This window comes from Lactuca sativa, chromosome 4, assembly GCF_002870075.4.
Source record: "Lactuca sativa cultivar Salinas chromosome 4, Lsat_Salinas_v11, whole genome shotgun sequence".
NCBI lineage: Eukaryota > Viridiplantae > Streptophyta > Magnoliopsida > Asterales > Asteraceae > Lactuca > Lactuca sativa.
Window position 1 is genome coordinate 103,825,250 of NC_056626.2, and position 18,112 is coordinate 103,843,361.

Sequence of the window (18,112 nt, forward strand, 5' to 3'; positions counted from 1 at the left end):
GTGCCCACAACTAATTGTGACACACTAATGAGGTTATGCTGCAATCCTTCCACATATGCCACTTTTCGAATCGAGAAATCTCGATTTGTTATCATATCGTAGCCCTTGATTGTGCCATAAGAGTTATTTCCATATTTCACACACCCACCATCTTTCAGGGACCGAAACTCCCTTAGCTCTTCATTCCTTCCTGTCATGTGACGCGAGCAGCCACTATCTATATATCATTCCTCATCGAACTGCTCGTCACTGATTACCTGCAAATTCAAGCAGATTTAGGAACCCAAAGTCGCTTGGGTCCTTGTGAGTTTTTCACAGAAAACGGAATTGTAGTGGAAATATCAACCAAATATGTTCTTTTTACTAGAGTCGTTGTGATCTTTTCTTTTAATTGTATACACTTTGATTTTAGTTTTATCTTGTTTAAACTTAAGTGCATTGGTTGGTTTGTTAGATGGTATTGGCATTTGATTTTTCTTTTGAGATCTAGGGTTAGTTGATTGTTTCTTATTGTGGAACTTAGAATCTGAAGTGAGTTTTCCCTTTCCTTTGATGTCCTTCAAAGAATTTGCCTTGCCTTGGTTTTGAGACTTGGATGGACCAAAAGTGGGTTTAGGACCGAAACTGGGTTTAGGGCCAAAACTGGGTTTAGGACCGAATGTTGACTTTCGGTTCTGATACTTGGAATAGTAGGAACTTGGACTGAAAATTTCCTTTCCTTTATCCAATGATGCTTTCTTAAAAAGGACATGATTTAGATATTGAGATTACCAGTAACTTTTTCGCTCATTTAGATTCTTTGCATATCTTTGATTTCTTAGGCGTTTCTGTTCAGCTAGCTCATTTTGTGTTTTGTGGATGTTGAAGCTGACCTTTGGCTTCTCCTCTTGAGTTTTGGTTGTTTTGACCGGAACTCTCTGTTCTTCCTTTGGTTCTTTAGGGATATCTTTGGTTCAAATTATGCTTGGTTTGTCAAAACTTGAAGGTTTATTTATAGGTTCAGCTACGTATCTTCCTTTGACCCTACAAGAGGTCTGCTTAGACAAACCTACCGTTTCGTATGCATTATCAATAGGAGCTGACCAGAAGTAGTCATCACATCCTTCAGCATTATCATTTTCGACCATGATTCTTAATTCTGACGTCTGCTTAGGAGTGACTCCTGTAACTGCATAAACCTGATTTGGCACAGTCTGAACTTTTTGATAAATCATAGCCTTTTCTTTGAGTTTCTTTTCCTTATCTTTTGCCAGTCGAGCAAATTCAACTGAATTTTCTGAGATTAATGGTTTCTCTTTCTCAGTTTCGTTCTTCATAAACTCAGAGCAATCAACTACGTATTCTACATATATTTCACTCATCTCACTTTCTTCATCAAATTCATACGTATTTTCTAAGTCTATTTTATTATCAGAAGCTAATTTGGCATTGGATTGGTCAAATGAGTGAATAGTGTCTGACTTAATCTTCAACCTATCATTTTCATCTAAGATATCTTTTAGCATACATTTTTGTTCCTTTGAATCAATGAAGGTTTCAATTTTGTCCAGTCTAATTTTGTAGGACATGGATGTCTCTTCTGATGATACTTTTGGTTCACATTTAGCTATGACATCGTCTTCCTTATATTCAAGAAATGGCAAAATCATCTTATGAATTTTCTTTCCTATCTCACAACTTAGATGCAATTGAGGTATATTGGTATATAAACGCTTAGCAATTAAACAAAAAACATTCCTTTGTTTCAAAAACTTTAGATTGTCTCTTTGCAAATAAATACTTTCATCCCTAGCCCTAACTAACTCATTCTCCTTCAGCTCTATCCACATTCTTCTCTCCTCACTCTTCGTTGTCACCCTGCTAATTTGGTCAGTTAGGTTAGAATTTGTTAACCAAGTTTGCATGAGACTACCACTTAGATTTGAAAATTTAAGTTTTAACTCATTTAATTCTTCTTCATATTCTGTTATTGGAACATTAAGAGAATCTAGGGTAGTGTGTACCTTTTTGATCAAACGATCGTAGTCGTTGATCTGCTCACTAACTGGCTTTGATGAAAAGCATTTGTTTTCAGTCAGGTTTGGTTCCTCACTTGCACTTGCAGTTGATGAACTAGATGTGACAATCAAGCACTTTCCAGCCGAACCTACTTCCTTTTCCACACAAGCTTTTCCATGAGTAGGCTTTCTCACCTCTTCGTCTTCAGAATCGGTTGACTAAACTTCGACACCACCGAACTCGTCTTCATCTGCATTCTCCTGCACAATCAAAGCATTCATAGAACTGTTAGTTGCTTTCTTTTTCTTGATCTCTTCCAACTTGCGCATATAGTATGCCTCATCATCTTCTCCGTCTCTTTTCTCTGCCAATTTCCTTAGCATGCAATCTTTGGCAAAGTGGTTCTTGCTGTGGCAGTAATTGCAGTCCTATCCTGAGTCTCCTCCAAGCTTGCTCTCCTTCTTTTCTTCATCCTTTTGAGAGGTGATCTTTGCTTCATCCTTTACTTTCTTAGAGCTGTAACTTCCCTTCCAGTTTCGGTTCTTGTTGACAAGAAATTTTCTCCTTGCGAACTTCTTTGGATTGGTGACCATCATAGCATACTCCTCGCTTGTGAGGTCACACTCCGACATATCAGCTTCTTCGTCTTCTGCAATACCTTTTCCTTTAGAGACAAGAGCCAGCGGTCCTACACCAGAAAACACTTTCGCTTCTTTGGTTACTACACTCTCATGGGACTTAAGTATTCCCACAAGTTTCGCTAGCAAGTAAGACTTAAACTATTCATGCGCTTTTACTGTAGAAACAGCAGCCATCCATTCTGGTTTGAGCCCGTTCATGAAAGTCACTTTTTGCTCAATCAGTTTCCTCTCTATTCCATGCTTAATCATCTTGCTTAGGAGATGATTGAACCGATCGAAAGTCTGTATGAGCTTTTCGTCAGGTTTCTATTCAAATACTCCAAATTATGACAGTAGCAAGGTTTGAATGGAGTGTTCTAGATCTTCATCAGTCGAATAAAGTTCTTTCAACCTATCCCATATTTCTTTGGCCGTCGTGCAATAACCAACCAACCGAAAGGTGTCAGATTGTAAGGCGAATCTGATCATCCTCATGGCCTTCACATTACATAGCAATTTGTCTTTCTCGTCCTGCGGCATCTTGTCTACATCCGCTACCAGCTTGTTACATTCCTTTTGGGATTTAACAGTAGTGTTCATTCTTGAGTGAACAAACGGCCCAAGTGTGATAGCTTCCCAGATAAGATAGCCATTATCTTCAAATCCGATCACGTAGTCTTCGAAGTGATGTGCCCATACTTCGTAGTCTTGAGTGTAGAGAATGGGTATCCTGGTTGTAGATCCAATGCTGTTTGAGATGTTGATTTGGTTTGTTTGCGAATCATCGTGAGACATGGTGAGCTGCTAGAATCAAACCTGTAAACCTGAGATTAGGGTTTTATCTAAAACTGAGTTGCCGTCGAAACAAAGAAGACGACTTCTTATTTATACGATAAAAGTGGAAACCATAAGGAATTTTGAATACAGAAGGAATGTGTATTGATCACACATTCTCCTGCTCTGATACAAATTGTTAGAACAACGTTCTATCAGGATCGATAGATTCTAGTGTTGCAGAAATCGGCCTTGGCGGCCGATTAATCGGCAATTAATCGTTTGGCGGCCTTAGACTGATTATGATTAGGGTGCTTGGCGGAAATTGGTCAAAATCGGTCAAAGTCGGCCTTGGCGGTCCTTGGCGGTGGTCATAGGCGGGAATTTTTTAAAAAATTCAAAAATTTTAATTTTCAAATATTACACCAAAATTTTAAATTTTCAAATCTTAAGCTTTCAAATTTTAAAATATTAAACTAAAATTTTCAAAATTTTAAATTTTTAAAATTTTAAAATTTCAAATACTTAGTTTTCTAAGGAATATATTTTTTTTTAATAATTTATTAATAATTAAGGGTCTCCGATTAATCCCCGCCTCGTTCGATTAATCGCTTATCGCCAGTCGACCGCCGAGCTACCATCGAGCGATTTTTACAACCTTGATAGATTCTAAGCAAGTTAATAATTAATAACGTAATAAAGAACACGAGTATGGCTTTGAATAAGTCGTATGATTAATACTTAAACACCTCAGAAGAGCTCGACTAAGAACTTTGACTGTAGAGGTGTTCTAGGGTTACAAAATAAGAACGTGATAATCAACTCTATATAATGCATACATGCATGCATATATATATATATATATATATATATATATATATATATATATATATATATATATATATATATATATAACAACCCTACTAACTAATCTAGAAAATCACGGATGGACAGGCCCAATCCAGATACAAAAACATAAGGCCCAAGACGCAACACAAACGGACTCAACAACTTTGATGAAGAATTGGCAATTGACATCATCATTCACTCCTTGCCTCCTTGCTACAACCAGTTCCGCATGACCTACCACATGAACAAGGAGGAGGTCACCTTGAGGAAGCTTCAAGGATTGTTGAGGACTGCTGAGGGCAACCTCAAAGATAAATCTGTTGCATCATCTTCAACTCCTACTATTGCTCTAGTCTTGGCAATTGGGCAAGGGAAGGGTAAGAAGAGGAAGGCTCCTTCAAAGAGCCACCATAAGGGAAAGTCCCAAAATGGCTCCTCTTCTAGTGGAACCAAGGCTGGTTCTGCTAGACCCAACTCCAACCCCAAGGAGGCGGAGTGCCACCACTACCATAAAACAGGGCATTGGAAACGAAGCTACCCAAAGTATCTGCAAGATATTAAGGATGGAAAGATCAAGCCGTCCTACGTAGGTATTTACACTATTAAATCTAATGATTCATCACTTGCTATTTCTTGGGTACTTGATACAGGATGTGGTTTTCACATTTGTTCTGATTTGTAGGGCCTAAGAAGAAATAAAGATGTGGAGCATAGGAAGATAAATTTGACCATGGGGAACAGTAGATCGTCGCCTGTCACCAAGATCAGAGTTTACTCTTTAGTGCTCAGTAGTGGATTAGGACTAGATTTAAATAATTGTTTCTATTCGCCAGCTATGGCAAGAAACATGATTTCTTTTCATGGCTTATATAGACAAGGTTTTAGATATTCATTTGATAATGAAAAGGGTTCTATTAATGCTTATCTTAATGGTGTTTTCTATTTTGAAGCATTGCCTTGTAATGAAATATATGAAACTGTGATGGTTATAGACAATTTAAGAAATGATGTGTTGTGTATTGATTCCTCCAATGGTTTGTGTAACGCCCGTAGATCAGGGCTAGTCAATTTAGAGACAATAAGAGTCAAAAATGACTTTTTGATAGAAGATTATTTAGGATGAATAATCCTAACTAATTTGTAGTATATGTTACAAGGTTTCCGTACATATAAAGAACGCCAAAATCCGAGTTATAACGAAGAAGTTATGACCTGTCGAAGTTTCGCGACAAAACCGGCACGACACAGCGCGACGTAAAAAGTGAATTTACGTAAGAGCGATATTTAGCCTTAGCAATCTAAACGAGAATCGAAGATCTCGTTGTTGGTATCGAAGCGATAAAAAGTTAGGCGAGAACGGACGTCAAACGAAGAAGTTATGAATTTATAACGAAGTTTTCTGTCGCGGCCTATTAAAAATAAATAATAAAAATAAAAGTCAAAATTAGCCGACGGAGTCTAAACGAAAGATGTAGAGCGTAGTCTCACCTTCGTGTGGATATAAAGAACGTCGAAAACGGAGTTCGTATGAAGAAGATATGAATTTCCGAAGTTTATTAATCAATTTGTATTTAAATTTAAAAGGAAATTCGGAAGCATTATCCGAAGGAGTCACCGGTCTGATCCGAGGTACGCGCCGCGTACTCGAGTACGCCCCGCGTACTCCGAAGTGTCGACATTCGCAGCAAGTGGCTTCGGATGACGCACGCAGTGACGTTTTTCGGACCAGTACGCCCCGCGTACTGGCGTACGCCCCGTGTACTCCGAGGCTCCAGCCTCCTATAAATAGGATGCGAGGGCAGCCGACCCAATTGCCAATTTCTTCTCTTCTCTCTCCCGTTTTGCATCGTTTTGCGTGCCAGAAATACCCCGACGCCCCGGTATTATTCTCTAGCCCCGAGGCAAGTCCCGAGATCCCGAAGATCCCGAGAAGTGCGGTTCCCGAGCCGAAGCTCTGCCCGCGAGAAGTTCGATTTTTGTGGAGATCTTCCAGATCTGCGGTGGATTACTACTTCTGCAAGTCGTAGTGCTGTCCGATCATCTTCTGATCAAGTGAGTGTATACTACCTTTCATAAACACGATAATAATACAAGTATGGTTTGAGTGTATTAAGTATATTGTTGTTTATATGTGTGGGTGTGTAGTTGATTTCTTCTAACACATCAATATGAAGTATTTGTTATGAAATACGTGCTATGTGTTTATATGTTATTTGTCTATTTGAGATGGACATGGAAATTGGAGTTTTATACAGGTGTTAAATGATTTAAACTGTGTAAGTATTTATATCTACAAAATTGTTGGGTAGAACAAGGGTAGATGGGATAGTTGGTGACTATGGAGTTAGCGCCTACTGTTAGATAAACCTTGGTGACTATGGAGTTAGCGCCTGCCGTTAGATAAACCTTGGTGACTATGGAGTTAGCGCCTATTATTAGATAAACCTTGGTGACTATGGAGTTAGCGCCTATTGTATAAACCTTGGCGACGATGTGACTTCGTGCCTATTTGATGAACCTTGGCGACTATGGAGTTAGCGCTTGTTAAGTGAACCTTGGTGACTATGGAGTTAGCGCCGCTTGAGTAAACCCCGACGACTATGGAGTTAGCGTCTGATAACTATGGATTTAGTACTCGATAGATAAACTTTGGCAGCAATGGATTTCGTGCCGATTCCTTAGGAATAAGTGAATGAAGGATAGTTGGTTCTTAGGGTGAAACCTTAAGAAGATAATGGGGATGGGTATTTGGGTTGATTGTTTGATAATTGAATATAACAAATGTATTATTGTGGGTTGAAAACCCTATATGCTCACCAGGCTCCCAAGCCTGACCCACTCAGTTTTCTTTTCATTACAGGTAATGACACAAGAGTATAAGTCGGCGGACTTGACGAGAGATTTTGGATTATAGATCAGTAGTTGAATAACTATTGTAAGGTCTATTTTATGTTGTTTATGCTTTTGGTCTGTAACGAACATGACATCCCGAGGTGTTATTATTTAATAAAAATACATTCTTTTCGAGAAATGTTTTGATAAAATGGTTATCATATTTTATTTTGGGAACAAATTCCGCAACCGTTTTCTTTAAATGATCACTCTGATTTTGAAAACAAAGCATAAACAAATCGGTCTTTTCTGGCCGTGAAATTGGGGATGTCACAGTTGGTATCAGAGCATTAGTTTAAGCGAACTAGGAATTTGTAGGATTTCTAGACTTAAACTTAGAATGCTAAGCAATGATTGCGAGTTGAGTGTGTCCATTATATTTTAGGTAGTACACCTAAATTGACACAGGCACTATTTTATTTTAGGAAAATTGCCTAAAATGCTTTTACGTGCTAAATGTTTTGTGTGATAGCTATATTGATGCTATTATTTGTTCGGATCTATGGTCTGTTGCCGACCGGATCTGGAAACCTTATGTGTATAGGATTCTAAGCGTACGTCTACGATATTAGAACTGGCATATAAACGTTTCGGAGTGATAAGGATGATTTGAATATCTATCGTGATTAAGGATCTAATTTCACCATATTCGGTGTATAGATCAAAAATGGTGAGAACGAGGAGTGGAGATGGAAATGCTGATGAGAACAGGAATCAAGTACCAGTAATTGAACAAATACCTGTTGTGGCAGCAGCGCCTGAACCAATGACAATGGCCGGAGTTCAAGTGATGATCCAGGCAATGTTGAATAATCAGATGGAAGAAACTAGACGTCTGATCAGACAAAATTGCGAGGAATTGTCAATTCGAGTAGAAGAGCCCGAAGTAAATGGAGGGCATTCTGAAGGAGGAAACTATAGTGGGACCGTTGGTCAAGCCAACCCACCAATAGTTCGCCAAAACAACCAGGATAGAGGAAATGATGGACGTGGATGCAAGTACAAGGATTTCATGGCATCCAAACCACCATGTCTTTCTGGGAGCCCGACACCGGTGCAAGTCATGGACTGGATCTCCGAAATGGAGACAATGTTTGAAAGTTGCGAGTGTAGCAACAGACAGAAGACCGCTCTTGCAATCCCTCTGTTAAAATCTGGAGTATTGAGCTGGTGGAAGTTACTGGCTGGTTCAATGCCCAAGGGGGAAGCTAGCAAGATGTCTTGGGAAGAGTTCGTGGAGCAAATGAAGATGCAATACTGCTCTGAGCAGGATCTTCTGGAAATCAACAATGAGTTCCAGAATCTGAAGAAAGGAAAATTGAGCGTTACTGAATACGCTACGAGCTTTACGGAGAAGATGAAGCTTATTCCATACCTAATACCGACTGAACTTTCCAAGGTCAACAAATTTGCTAATGGATTACCAGCGGACTTTGGTCCGATAGTCAAACAAGCAACCACTCTGAAAGCCGCCATCTGGGCAGCCAAAAATGTTGAGACCCAAATAAAAGAAAAGGGTCTGGAAAGGGCTGAAGTTGGAGAGAAAAGGAAGCGTGAAGGATCTTCAATAATCGATAAAGAAAGTAAATTCTCGAAAACTGGAGGAAGAGATGAGGCTAAGTGGTGTGAGAAGTGTAAGAAGAAACACTTCGGGAAATGTAGCGAGGAGATGACTTGCTACAAATGTGGGAAGACAGGGCACTATGCCAACAAGTGCGCACCTAACAAGAAGATGTGCTATAGGTGTAATGAAGAAGGTCATATTTCTAAAGACTGCCCACAGAAAAACACACCTCCACAGCCAAGGGCATTCAACATGTTCCTCAACGAAGCAGAAAGGGATGGGAGGGTTAAAGGATGAAGACTTCATATTAATATATAAAGTCGGTAAAGTCTGTATTAGGAAGCATAGCCTGTTAGAGGCATAGTATAGGGTGAACTTGAACTTTTGTGTAATAGTTTCAAGAATTAATATAAATCCTAGTTTTGTTATCTGATGTGTTGAATGATTATATGATTTATGTATGGTGACTTGGTTAACTGCGAGACAATACTTGGGACGAGTATGAGTAGGTGTGAATGGTAGTAGAGATCTATACTACCGGAAGCACAGGACTCACGCTTGGATCAGGGGAAGTCACAAGGTTATCAAGAGGCTAGTAATTGATTCCGTTTTATTCAAGTATGTCATTACCATTGTTTCGGTAATGTCTAGTAAGATAGTTGTTATTCCGACCCTAGGGGTCATATCAATTGAGTCCGACTATGATGAGAGGTCATCGGGACACGACCCATCAAGGTTACTACTTAGAATGGAGAGATGACTAATGGAGTCAGTATGCGAATCCGATTTCGTTGATGATTCCGGGACGTAATCATCCTAAGGGGGAGATAATTGTAACGCCCGTAGATCAGGGCTAGTCAATTTAGAGACAATAAGAGTCAAAAATAACTTTTTGATAGAAGATTATTTAGGATGAATAATCCTAACTAATTTGTAGTATATGTTACAAGGTTTCCGTACATATAAAGAACGCCAAAATCCGAGTTATAACGAAGAAGTTATGACCTGTCGAAGTTTCGCGACAAAACCGGCACGACACAGCGCGACGTAAAAAGTGAATTTACGTAAGAGCGATATTTAGCCTTAGCAATCTAAACGAGAATCGAAGATCTCGTTGTTGGTATCGAAGCGATAAAAAGTTAGGCGAGAACGGACGTCAAACGAAGAAGTTATGAATTTATAACGAAGTTTTCTGTCGCGGCCTATTAAAAATAAATAATAAAAATAAAAGTCAAAATTAGCCGACGGAGTCTAAACGAAAGATGTAGAGCGTAGTCTCACCTTCGTGTGGATATAAAGAACGTCGAAAACGGAGTTCGTATGAAGAAGATATGAATTTCCGAAGTTTATTAATCAATTTGTATTTAAATTTAAAAGGAAATTCGGAAGCATTATCCGAAGGAGTCACCGGTCTGATCCGAGGTACGCGCCGCGTACTCGAGTACGCCCCGCGTACTCCGAAGTGTCGACATTCGCAGCAAGTGGCTTCGGATGACGCACGCAGTGACGTTTTTCGGACCAGTACGCCCCGCGTACTGGCGTACGCCCCGTGTACTCCGAGGCTCCAGCCTCCTATAAATAGGATGCGAGGGCAGCCGACCCAATTGCCAATTTCTTCTCTTCTCTCTCCCGTTTTGCATCGTTTTGCGTGCCAGAAATACCCCGACGCCCCGGTATTATTCTCTAGCCCCGAGGCAAGTCCCGAGATCCCGAAGATCCCGAGAAGTGCGGTTCCCGAGCCGAAGCTCTGCCCGCGAGAAGTTCGATTTTTGTGGAGATCTTCCAGATCTGCGGTGGATTACTACTTCTGCAAGTCGTAGTGCTGTCCGATCATCTTCTGATCAAGTGAGTGTATACTACCTTTCATAAACACGATAATAATACAAGTATGGTTTGAGTGTATTAAGTATATTGTTGTTTATATGTGTGGGTGTGTAGTTGATTTCTTCTAACACATCAATATGAAGTATTTGTTATGAAATACGTGCTATGTGTTTATATGTTATTTGTCTATTTGAGATGGACATGGAAATTGGAGTTTTATACAGGTGTTAAATGATTTAAACTGTGTAAGTATTTATATCTACAAAATTGTTGGGTAGAACAAGGGTAGATGGGATAGTTGGTGACTATGGAGTTAGCGCCTACTGTTAGATAAACCTTGGTGACTATGGAGTTAGCGCCTGCCGTTAGATAAACCTTGGTGACTATGGAGTTAGCGCCTATTATTAGATAAACCTTGGTGACTATGGAGTTAGCGCCTATTGTATAAACCTTGGCGACGATGTGACTTCGTGCCTATTTGATGAACCTTGGCGACTATGGAGTTAGCGCTTGTTAAGTGAACCTTGGTGACTATGGAGTTAGCGCCGCTTGAGTAAACCCCGACGACTATGGAGTTAGCGTCTGATAACTATGGATTTAGTACTCGATAGATAAACTTTGGCAGCAATGGATTTCGTGCCGATTCCTTAGGAATAAGTGAATGAAGGATAGTTGGTTCTTAGGGTGAAACCTTAAGAAGATAATGGGGATGGGTATTTGGGTTGATTGTTTGATAATTGAATATAACAAATGTATTATTGTGGGTTGAAAACCCTATATGCTCACCAGGCTCCCAAGCCTGACCCACTCAGTTTTCTTTTCATTACAGGTAATGACACAAGAGTATAAGTCGGCGGACTTGACGAGAGATTTTGGATTATAGATCAGTAGTTGAATAACTATTGTAAGGTCTATTTTATGTTGTTTATGCTTTTGGTCTGTAACGAACATGACATCCCGAGGTGTTATTATTTAATAAAAATACATTCTTTTCGAGAAATGTTTTGATAAAATGGTTATCATATTTTATTTTGGGAACAAATTCCGCAACCGTTTTCTTTAAATGATCACTCTGATTTTGAAAACAAAGCATAAACAAATCGGTCTTTTCTGGCCGTGAAATTAGGGATGTCACAGTTTGGATAAAGCATGCTTGTGGCATTATCGTCTTGGACATGTCAACAAGAAACGCATAGCCCAACTCCAAAAGGATGGAGTGTTGGAGACATTCGACCTCAGGGACGATGACGTGTGTGGGTCTTGTTTACTTGGAAAGATGGCCAAGTAACCCTTCACTGGCACTTATGCGAGGGGTGAGGGTTTATTGGATCTCATACACACCGATGTGTGTGGGCCCTTTAGATCCACCACAAGAGATGCGAACCGCTTCTATGTGACTTTCACCGATGATTATAGCAGATATGGGTATATCTACTTAATCAAGCACAAGTCAGAAACCTTTGAAAAGTTCAAAGAGTTTAAACAAGAAGTGGAGAATCAGTTGGGCAGGAAAATCAAGATGCTTCGATCCGATCGAGGTGGAGAGTACCTAAGTCTTGAATTCCACGACTACCTCAAGGAATGCAGAATCGTTTTGCAATTGACGCCACCTAGGACACCGTAGTTGAATGGTGTGGCTAAGAGGCATAATCGAACCTTGCTAGACATGGTTCGTTCCATTATGAGTCGTGCCTCGCTACCTATCTCATTCTGGAGGTATGCCTTAGAGACTGCCGCCCATATCCTTAACTTAGTCCCCACAAAGAAGGTTGCCAAAACACCTCATGAAATGTGGACAGGGAAAGCTCCCACGTTAGTACATATCAAGGTTTGGGGTTGCGAGGCTTTCATAAGACGAGAAACTCACAAAAAGCTCGATCCTCATAGTGAGCGGTGTATTTTCAACGGCTACCCACAGAAGTCCATTGTATATCTCTTTTATAGACCGAGTAACAATGTTGTCTTCGTTACGAGGAGAGGGGTTTTCCGAGAGCGAGAACTCATAAGCCAAGGGGACAGTAGGAGGCAAATCGATCTTGAAGAGCTTCAAGAGTCGGGCGATGAAGGAACCTCTACCGCTGGCGCTGAACCCAAAGAGAAAACTCCGGTTGAACCGATTGACGAATCCTTAACCCTTAGACATTCTAGTAGAGTTAGAGTTCCGCCTGTGTTGTATGGTTTTTATATAACAAGTGATGGTGATACGTTTATTAGTGATGGTATAGTAATAAATTTGGATGAACCTAATAGCTACAAGGAAGCCATGGCAGGCCCAGAGTCTGCAAAATGGAAGGAGGCTATAGACAGCGAGATTTAGTCCATGTATGACAACCAAGTTTAGAATTTGGTTGACAATCTGTCAGGTCGTAATATGGTCAGGTGCAAGTGGATCTTCAAGAAGACCGACATGGATGAGAAGGTACACACCTATAAGGCGCGATTAGTTGTGAAGGATTTACTCAAACTCCCGGATTTGACTATGATGAGACCTTCTCACCGGCTGTGAAGATAAAATCTATTAGGGTGATGCTAGCCATTGCTGCATTTCATGACTATGAGATATGACAGATGGATGCCAAAACCGCTTTCCTTAATGGGAAGTTGGCTGAGGATGTTTACATGAATCAGCCATATGGTTTTGTCGATGCGAAGCACCCCAATAGAGTGTGTAAGCTTGAGAAATACATTTATGGATAGAAACAAGCGTCTCGCAGATGGAATCTTTGTTTCGATGAGAAAGTCAAAGAGTTTGGTTTTCTGCGAAGCGAGGATGAATCATGTGTATATGTCAAAGCCAGTGGGTGTATAGTTAGCTTCCTCATATTGTATGTCGATGACATACTGCTCATAGGAAATGACATCACGACCCTGCAGGAAGTCAAGTACTGGCTTGGAAGTGTTTCGCTTTGAAGGCCCTCGGAGAGGCTGCCTATATTCTAGGAATAAGGATAGTGAGAAACAGGAGTAAAATGCTAATAGGACTTAGTCAGAATACTTACTTGGACAAAGTACTAAAGCGTTTTAGTATGGAGAATTCTAAGAAGGGGGAGTTACCAATCCAAAGTAATGCCAATTTGAGTAAGAATCAAAGCCCGAGTACCAAAGTCGAGATAGCATAAATGAGCCGGGTACCATAGGCTTCCACAGTTGGCTCGATTATGTATGTTATGACTTGTACTCACCCTGATGTGGCCTTCGCTTTGAGCATGGTCAGCAAATATCAAGGGAACCTTGGCAAAGAACATTGGACTGCGGTCAAGAATATTCTTAAGTACCTTTGGAGGACCAAGGAATGGTTTCTAGTCCTCGGTGGGAGTGATGGCTTAAGGGTGCGAGGGTATAGTGATGCCAGTTTTCAGACCGACAAGGACAACTACTGTTTGCAGTTGGGCTGGATCTTTACTCTAAATGGAGGAGCATTGACTTGGAAAAGTTCCAAGCAGGAGACCGTAGCTGATTCAACGTGCGAATCAGAGTATATAGCGGCGAGCGAAGCGTCAAAGGAGGTGATATGGTTGAAGAACTTCATCGGAGACCTTGGAGTTGTCCCAGCCATAAAGGATCCCATGGAAATTTTATGTGATAATGAAGGAGCGTTTGCCTTGACTAAGGAACCGAGGGATCATGGAAGATCTCGACACATCGACAGAAAATATCACTTTATTCAACATCGGGTGGAAGAAGGACTCCTCGTAGTGAAGAGGGTATCGTCGGAGGATAACCCAGTAGATCCGCTTATGAAAGGACTGAGTAGGGTTAAACAATTGCAACATGCTAGGAGCATCAGACTGAAGGACGATATTAGTTTAGATTAGATAGTTTCGAAACGTGTAATAGATAAATGTAATTGACATTTGATGATTAAATAAAAGAGTACTATTTATTAGTAATGTTACTGTCTTATGTTGATTATTTACCTATTGTTTCATTTTGCATGTTTTGACTTCCTGAATAATAAGATTATTCGAATTTTCCACAGTCACTCACACTTCGGGAGTAGGTATGAAAGAAGATTGTCATGAATTGGCGTGTAGATTCTCTAAAGTGTATTAGACATAGCAAAGGTTTGCTGCAACGTTCATGAGTGCTTATGAACTTGTTTTGAGCATGGAATTAAACCCACACTTGCTGGAATCACTTCATGGAATTTGTCTCGAGTGATCGAAAGACGATAATATCATATGGTCTTAAAACCTAGATATTGTTGGAATAGTGTCTAAGGCTGCAACTATATTAGGCAAGTATTTGACCCGATTGTGCATGGTCCTTTTGGGTTGCCTTCACCATAGCAACTTGATAGGATGATTTATTATGGGAGAATAAATATTATTAATATATAATATATGGAATCATAATATTGTTATTTGATTAATATAAGTCATAGATTAATTAGTATTAATTTGGTGACTTAAGGAGATTAATTAAATAAGAGGGTATAAACTGTCAATTGTTTGATAGTTACACTTTGGGCTGTAAATCCTTCTTGGATAGAGGTTGGACGAATTCTAGGGCTTGGGATAGCCTCAAATTCATCCAAGGCTTATCTTTGGAAAGGATTTGGATTGCGATAAGGAAAGATTATCCAGCTAGGGTTTAAAGGTGAAACCCTAGGAGTCTACAAGTATAAATAGACCCCTTGAGCAAGGGAAATCGACATCTCATCTAAAGTAGAGTACCCCTGGCCGATTTCTTCCCTAATCTCTCTCTCAAATCATCCTCCTTGCTAGTTGGTGTTTGTAAGCCATTAGAGGAGTGACAATTGTGACTCTAGAGCTCCAAGACAACAAGATCAAACAAGAGATTCGAAGGTAAACTTCTAGATCTGATTTTGTATTGTTCTCATACCTAATTAGTTATTAGAAGTCTTGGATTCAAAGCATGTTTAATTAGAAAGCCTAGATCCAAGCATTAGGGTTTTGCATGCGCACATAGGAAAGTTCTTATGGCTAAAACCCACCAGTGGTATCAGAGCCTAGATTGGTTTCTATTAAATTGTTGCTTGTTTGTTTCAATCTTATTTGCAAAATTCAATTTTTGTGTTTCTGAGTCATGGACTCGGCGAGTTCCATAGTGGACTCGGCGAGTTGGCCTGACTCGGCGAGTCCAGAATGGGTACTCGGCGAGTCCGAGCGTTAGGAAAGGCCATATTCGGGATTTTTTGATGATTATCTTATGGAAACTTACCTTAATCATATTAGATCAACCCTAATCCGATTGTTTGATATATATGACTATAATCTTGATCTAATTAAAGATATTTATCAACTAATAAAATATTTAATTTCCTTATATGATAATTAATTAATTATTTTGATTAAATTGGTAATTATCTTACAAGAAATCTTGAATAAATCAAATATGGATAATTATGGAATTAATTGTTAATTAAAATTATTTGTTATTTGATCCTCCATGTTTTAAATGTTTAAAAAACTTGTCCTCAAGTTTTGAAATTTATGTTTTGTGATTAATAGTTTTAATTTAGACAATTTAAATTTCAAACCCTAGATTTTAAAAGTTTAAAATACAACCCTATACTAATATAATATTACAAGATTAATATATATATATATATATATATATATATATATATATATATATATATATATATGTATAACTAAAATGTTAGTCTTACCGTTAGTAGGCCTCATTCACGAAGCCGATCGATAAGGTGAGTATAAGGTTGCGGCCTATAAAATGGCGCTTAATGGGTGTACACTCACACCCACCGCTTGCTTGATCGGTGGAGGGTCGTTAGCCGAACGGGTAGGATAGGGCAACCTCATCCTCTCATTAAAAGTATAATATGAAATACAAAGTAAGTACATGTTTTTAAAATTTCCCAATCTTAGTTACTTTAGGAAAAGTGAATTGATGCAATCCCATGAAATTGCACTTTGCACCCTTGCTAAGAAGTTAGTGGAGCATGTGTTGTTTACCGGCACACTAATTGGTTCTAAGCAAAGGTGGCAAAGGGTGATTCATTGTTTATCATAGTTCGATGGAGCGTGTGTGGTTTACCGACACATCGAATAGGTGATCGTTACAATGAAGGCACCATCTGAATTTGCATGGTAATTCACACCCGCTTTGTGATCCTCGGTATCCCAGTCACAAACTAGAGGGGCATATCGAGATTTAAACATGCCATTGAATAGTTTCAATGAATCTCATCCGAACCTAGGAATTCTCAATACATTTAGGACTTAAAGTTATGTTTTTGTGGTGGAGAATTAGTGAATCGTCATTCACTTACCTTCATATTATTTGCATGTTGGATTACGGCATCCCTTTTCTAATATGTAAATATTGTTGTTGGATCCTAGCCCTAATTTTTCTTATTGGGTGATAATTAGGGATTCATATTCTAATCTATCTTTGTCCTTTCTATTTATAGATGTCGAAAACGAACAACGCTGCTGCTAGTTCTTTCAGATTGATGAGCCTTTGTCAAAAGGTCACTTTCGATGGGGTGAACTTTAGCGAATGGATAAGATACATTCGCACCATTGCTCGCTATGAGGATAAGGAGTATGTACTCGATGAGAAGCTCGAGAAGATTAACCCTGAAATCGCTACTCCGGCTGAAATGACCGTTTTTGAAACTCATGAGCGCGATGCAACGAAGGTACATTGCATCATGATAGCCACCATGAACTCCGAATTCCAAAAGTCCTATGAGGACATGTACCCGTACGAGATGCATCAAGACTTATTGGAGAGATACCACCAAAACGCGAGACAATAGCGTTATGAGATTTTCACTAACATGATTTCCGCTAAGATGGGTCATGGAGAGTCTCTTACCGTGCACCTGCAAAAGATGCAAAGGTATGTCGACCACCTTCGCAAGTTGAATGTTGACTTTGGGGAAGACTTGGCGATCGACATGGTGCTTCAATCTTTGCCTCCAAGCTATAATCAATTTAGGATGACCTACCACATGAACAAAGAAGAGGTCACCCTAAGCAAACTCCAAGGTCTCTTGAGGGTCGCTGAGAGCAACTTCAAGGACAAGTCTATTGCACCAACTCCCAATCAACCCGCTGCTTCTGTCTTGGCTATTGGACAAGGAAAGGGAAAGAAGAGGAAGGCTTCGTCTAAGAACTATCGCAAGGTTAAAGCCCTAGATGGTGCCTCTTCTAGTGGGACCAAAGTTGATCCTGCTAAGCCCTGCCCTAACCCAAAGGAGGCAGAGTGCCACCACTGCCACAAGATAGGACATTGGAAGAGAAGCTGCCCAGAGTACCTGCAAGCCATCAAGGAAGGAAAGATCAAGCCGTCTTTCGCAGGTATATACACAATTAAATCTAACGATTCATCTCATGCTATTTCTTGGGTTCTTGATACCGGTTGTGGTTACCACATTTGTTCTAATGTGCACGGACTAAGAAGAAATTGGGATGTGGAGGCTAGAAGAATAAATCTAATCATGGGGAACAGAAGATCGTCGCCTGTGACCAAGATTGGAGTGTATTCTTTAGTGCTTAGGAATGGTTTAAGTTTAGATTTGAACAATTGTTGCTATTCGCCAGAAATGGCTAGAAACATCATTTCATTTCATGGTTTGTTTAGACAAGGTTTTAGATTT